The sequence below is a fragment of the Rhinatrema bivittatum genome, chromosome 8, assembly GCF_901001135.1.
Source record: "Rhinatrema bivittatum chromosome 8, aRhiBiv1.1, whole genome shotgun sequence".
NCBI classification, from domain to species: Eukaryota; Metazoa; Chordata; class Amphibia; order Gymnophiona; family Rhinatrematidae; genus Rhinatrema; species Rhinatrema bivittatum.
The window spans coordinates 29,412,439-29,419,166 of record NC_042622.1 but is presented as its reverse complement, the minus strand read 5'-3'; positions in this window follow the sequence as shown (position 1 = coordinate 29,419,166).

Sequence of the window (6,728 nt, the reverse complement as noted above, 5' to 3'; positions counted from 1 at the left end):
GTCGGTATTTTTAGCTCAGGAAAGGCCTGATGGCTAGAGTAATGGGCTAGGAGCCAGAAGACCCTGGTTCAAATTCTCCTTTTCTTCGGAGAAGTCACTTTCTCTGTGTGGATAAGAATGCTGTTGCACTAAGGTGTAGCAGAAGCATCTAGGCGATTCCAGTTTGAAAAAGACCAACATCACACATAACAAGCATCTAGTGCCCATCCAGATGAAATTGCTTTATTAGCAAGGAGCTGGGGTCCAGAGAAGAAGCGAAGCTGTGAATTGTGTGCCTGGGCTGCTTTCAGGGCTTCTTGCTTGTAGACAAGACAGCTGAAGGGGGATATAATAGAGGTCTTTAAGATCATGAGAAGTCTTGAACAAGTAGATGTGAATCGGTTATTTACACTTTCGAATAATAGAAGTATTAGGGGCATTCCATGAAGTTAGCAAATAGCATATTTAAGACTAATCGGAGAAAGTTCTTTTTCACTCAACGCACAATTAAGCTCTGGAATTTGTTGCCAGAGGAGGTGGTTAGTGCAGTTAGTGTAGCTGGGTTCAAAAAAGGTTTGGATAAATTCTTGGAGGAGAAGTCCATTACCTGCTATTAATCAATTTTACTTAGGGAATAGCCGCTGCTATTAATTGCATCAGTAGCATGGGATCTTCTTAGTGTTTGGATAATTGCCAGATTCTTATGGCCTGGTTTGGCCTCTGTTGAAAACAGGATGCTGGGCTTGATGGACCCTTGGTCTGACCCAGCATGGCATGTTCTTATGTTCTTAACATGGCACTTCCTATGTTCTTAGATGCTTGTTTGGTCTAATAAAGAGGATTTTGTCCATCTGCTACCTTCTATGAGGATGCACAAGTCACGTTATCTCCTATTCTCTTAGCTCCCCACGTGCATTGTAAGCGCATTTTGAGCAATAATTCTTTCTAATTTGGTATACTTCACCATAGAAATGCTTACATAAAGAAAAAGAAACACGCTAGTAAATAATGACTTACAGACAGGGAAGCAGAGGCTATTGGCCTAATTACTGTAGCTTTTACATGGCAACATAACTAAGTTTCCTTCATTTTCTTCAAACATTTTTTCCCCTTTATTCCCTCCATCTTCACTCTCCTCATCTTCGCTCTCAGTGCCATGCACTGGCTGGCAGAGGCCTCTGCAGTAGCAGCAGCACCCCCCGTGGCTTCCCTCTCCAGGCCTAAGCGTGCCACCTCCAAGCAACAAAGAGGCCTAACTGGCTCTGATGGACTGGGGGGGGGGGGGGGCTATAAATCTGGCAGAAGGCATGGTGCCACCCTACAGCATAGCTAACTGAATGATGTTTGAGTCTTCTCACATAGCTTATGCATGGGAGGTCATTTCTTCAAGTTTAGGAATATAGTAACGTGTGCCATAGAAGCTGGCAGCAGAAAAAGTCCAACTGGTTCATGCAATCTGTCTGGTTATGCCTCGCAATGGCCTGCCAACCATAGTACGTGACTACCTGTAGGATATCACGCCTTATCCAAGGCAGTCGTTAATGTCTTCCTCCATTGTACTCCACTTTCTTTGAATAGCTGAGCATGCAAGACCCTCTTTTCTGATTCCCTCCTCCCAGCATCCCTCCCCTCCCATGTCCAACCACAAGTTCCCACAATAATCCAAATAGTCACCAACAGCGGTATGGTTGTTGACCAGACATCCAGCCTCCTAGGTCCCTGTGGGATTTTCCAATGGTACCTCTCCCCTCGTCGAACCTTTTGAACCGATCTGGCCGACACGAGGAGCATGCAGCTTGCCAGACAGAGTTAGCTAAATATTTGTTAAATTTGGCCAATCGTGGGGCGTGCACTTATCCCCGTGCATGCCGAAGCCCTGGACGCCACCCAAGAATGCCATGCGGCAGGGATGCCGTCAAGACCCTACTCCCTCTCCTCTCCATGCCAGATGCGAACGCACACAACCGCACACACCTTAAAGGCCTCACAGCAGGAAAGCCGCATCGCAGCGTCTAGTGATGACCTCACCCGGTGCCTTATTTAAAGCCCAGCCACTCTGCTCTTCCTTGCCTCAGCAACAGGTCTTCTGCCTTGCAGTACGTGCTGCCTGGTGTTGCTGATTCCTGTGTTCTGCTGCCTCGTCCTGCCTTGCCTTCCAGCCTTGCCACGTTCTGCCTTGTCCTCTCCGGTCTTGTCTTTTCAAGCTTTTCTCATCCAGCCGACCTTGTCCAGCTTTGCCCTCTCTTATACATGTTGTTCAGTATCTTGAGTGTGTCTTCGTCCACCCTTGGGTCTGACTCACTGCATCTTGACCTCTTTCTTGGACCCGACCATGAGTGACTGCTGCCTGCATCTGACCATCCTTGCTAGCTGCTTGCCTCAACCTTGGCCTGTCTCGATTCCATTAGTCTGCTGCCTGCCCTGTCCCCGGTGTGCTTTTGGACTTTAATAATCATCACTTTCTTAGGACTTGCCTAATTCCTGCCAGTCGCCAGAACCGAAGGGCTCAACCCACAGGGGAAGGCAGCTGGTAATGGTGAAGCCCCAGACTGTCCCACTACAGGACGCGTTTGCCAGCTGCCGGGGTAGGCCTTGAGGGTTCACCCTCAAGGGGACGTCAACTACACCGCAGCACCAAGGGCTCATATGCCCACTACCCTTCACAGTATGTGAGCTAGATCAGTGGTTGGTAATTTGTCCTTGCTATATAACTATCTGAAATGTATTTTAAGCTGTGGGAGCACTGCATGTGTGGCATGTGTGAACTTTTCCATGAGTGTTTTGACCTCTCAGACTGCCCACAGAGGTGCCATTTGCATGTTTCCAACAATGCAGACCCCCTGGGCCTCTGAGGTCTTCACTTTCATCACATCAAAATGCAAAATCCAGTGAGGGGTGGCATCCGTGCTCCATACTGTTGGGTCAGGTTCATGGATGCCTACAATTTGCAAGCCAACAGCTGTAAAATAACATAATTTACTTTGTGCGTGCTAAGCATTGTAGATTGTACGTTCTTTCTATAAATTAGTTATTGTTTTTATTTCGTTGTATGTGTGGAAAGGATTGGCACTGCCTAATGAATACAGCGTTGGGTGCCAAGAACAACCGAAGACGTTTAGACAAGTTCTGGGCGGGTGAGTTTCATGGGTTGGGCAGAGGCAGAGATGAGCAGAAGCCCGGTGGCCCACTGCCATGATCGCTCTTTGGTTAACCTGCATGTGGGGCAGAAGCATAAAAAGAATTCTTCAGTCCATGATAGCGCAGGCTAATCTCCATTTCCAAAGCCATTATTTTTTGTAGGTGTTTTTCTCCTAAGGTTTCAAGATCAAGCTTAACCATCTTTTTTTTTTTTATGTTGTTTGCAAATTGTTCTGTGAATTCCTCATTGAAGACTCTGCAGCACAGTCTGTGCTCTGGGCTTTGGCAAATGAGGGCAGATCATGACCAGATACTCACACGTGTAATACACACACACACACACATATACACACACACATACACACACACACACAGATACTCACATGTGTAATACACACACACACACATATATACACATACACAGATACTCACATGTGTAATACACACACACACATATACACACACACATACACATACACACATATACAGATACTCACACGTGTAATACACACACAGACACACACACAGATACACACACACACATACACAGATACTCACACGTGTAATACACACACACTCACACACACACACACACAGATACTCACATGTGTAATACACACACACACACACACATATACACACACACATACACATACACACATATACAGATACTCACACGTGTAAAGGCATACACACACACACAGATACACACACACACACATACACAGATACTCACACGTGTAATACACACACACTCACACACACACACATACAGATACTCACACATGTAATACTCACACACACATACACACACACACACGTGTAATACGCACACACACACACACACACACAGATACACACACACACAGATACACAGATACTCACAGGTGTAATACACACACACACACACACATATACATATACTCACACGTGTAATACGTACGTACACACACACACACACACACACATACACACACACACAGATACACAGATACTCACAGGTGTAATACACACACACACACACACACAGATACACACAGATATTCACATGTGTAATATACACACACACACAGATGCTCACACCCTCTATGTTCTGATATACATCTCGTAGCCTCAGGAAGAAGCATCCAGTCATCTACCATTGCATAAAATCCCTCAGGCTTTCAGCTTCACTGCCTAATTACCATCTGAAATATTTTACATCTCCACTCATACTTCAATTGTTAGCATTAGGGATGGTTTGCAATGTAAAACCCAGTCACTTATCCATTTAGTTTACTGAGGGTAAAAGTAACACTAATGTGCAAGAACCTTTAAATGTAGACAGGGAGGATAATTAAAAAGACAATTACTCTGCAGATATACTCAGAAACCTTGTGTCCCCGATGCCCTTCCATTAGCTCTCCAGTAATGCCCTGTATTACTGCATGGCTTCACTATCCTTATTCAATTTATTTCAAGTATCTCGAAAGAGCTACCTTAGGGCAGACTGCTTCATCTTAGCACTCTGCTGACTTCTGTCACCCTATCGTGTCCAGGGGCCATAGGAGCCACTATTAGATCCAATGTGCTCAGAAGCAATTGATGACGCTCATGACTTTTAGGTACTTAAAATAATTAGCAAAGGGCAGGCAAGCCTTGCAGTGGTGCTAAACAGAAGGGACTTCAGATCCACAGCAGGAAATAGAGGCCGCGGGGACATTCAAACTCAAGCCTTCATTTAAGATGTTAACTTTGAATTTTCTCACAGAGATTAGGGGTGTGCAGGGAAAATCTTTGTCTCTTGGCGTATTTTGTTTCATTGTTATTTCTTTTGGCTTTTAAAATTTTATTTTGTCTCTCTGTTTTAGTAAATGAAAAATCATTTTAGCGTGCACTGAATTCATCCAGTCTGTACTAAAATACAAAACTGAAACTAAACAAAAATATGTTGTTTTTTTTCTGTCATTTTGGATTAGAAATAACAGGAAATGAAACAGCAAACATCATTGGTTTGTTTTTTTTTTCAATGACCTGATAGAGTATTTCACATTTTTACTTATGCATAAATTGTACATTTTATTTGCACACACATAACTCCTCTCAAACAAAACAGGAAGAGAAATCACATGCCCGCTGTTCCCCTTTGGAAGGAGAAACAGTGCCTATGCAGCCGCCTCTGGGGTGGATGACGGTTTATCTCATGAAAGCTTGCAGAGAAGGACAGGCAGAAGAAACAACAGTTATTTCTTTAATAATCATCTATTATAGTATTTTCCCACTATAACGAGGGGCAAGCAGAAATAAAAAAGGGTCTTGGCCTTGGTCACTTAAAGAGCTGGCAGTAGGGACGGAGTTTCTTGTCCCGATCCCAGGGCCCTCTGCTCTGGCCATTGGCTGTCGCTTCTCCCTAATCCAGTTCAACTACTACAAAATATTCTTTGTACGCATTCCGAGTGAAAGCATAAACGGAGTGGACTTAAAACCAATTCTCTCCAAGCAAGAGTCCCGATGAACATAAGAACATAAGAAAATGCCACACTGGGTCAGACCAAGGGTCCATCAAGCCCAGCATCCTGTTTCCAACAGTGGCCAATCCAGGCCATAAGAACCTGGCAAGTACCCAAACACTAAGTCTATTCCATGTAACCATTGCTAATGGCAGTGGCTATTCTCTAAGGGGCAGATTTTTAAAAACTACGCGAGCGCGTACTTTTGTTCGAGCACCAGGCGCAAACAAAAGTACGCTGGATTTTATAAGATACGCGCGTAGCCGCGCGTATCTTATAAAATCCGAGGTCGGTGCGTGCAAGGGGGTGCACATTTGTGCAACCTGCGCGCGCCGAGCCCAGCGCGAGCTGCATGTTCCCTCTGAGGCCTCCCTTCCCCTACCTAACCCACCCCCCCGGCCCTATCTAAACCCCCCCCCCTTACCTTTGTCGGCAGGCGTAACTTTGCGCGCGTCGCCGGCAGCCCCGCTCCGTCCTCCGGTCCCGGGGGCTGGTCCGGAGGCCTCGACCACGCCCCCGGGCCCGCCCCCGAAACGTTGCGTCGTTTCGGGAATGCCCCCGGACACGCCCCCTCCCGCCCCTTTTCGAAAGCCCCGGGACTTACGCGCGTCCCGGGGCTTTACGCGCGCCGGTGGCCTATGCAAAATAGGTACGCCGGCACGCGCGGGCCTTTTAAAATCCGCCCCTAAGTGAACTTAATAGCAGGTAATGGACTTCTCCTCCAAGAACCTATCCAATCCTTTTTTAAACACAGCTACACTAACTGCACTAATCACATCCCCTGGCAACAAATTCCAGAGTTTAATTGTGCGTTGAGTGAAAAAGAACTTTCTCCGATTTCTTTTAAATGTGCCATACGCTAACTTCATGGAGTGCATGTTCTTGATCTGTGATAACTTCCAGTGACTAGTTCACTTCGCCATTTACAGCTTCGACTTATTTCAATATTTATCCTGAACAGGTGGATGAGTGCAGAAACTTACACCTGAATTTGCAAGTTCGTGCTTGTACGCCGAAGCTTTCCTCATCACTGGCACAGTGATTTATGCCCACACAAACCTTCATTCCTTTGAGGATTTTAGAATACTAATTGGATGCTGTTTTCACACATGGACCCCGCCA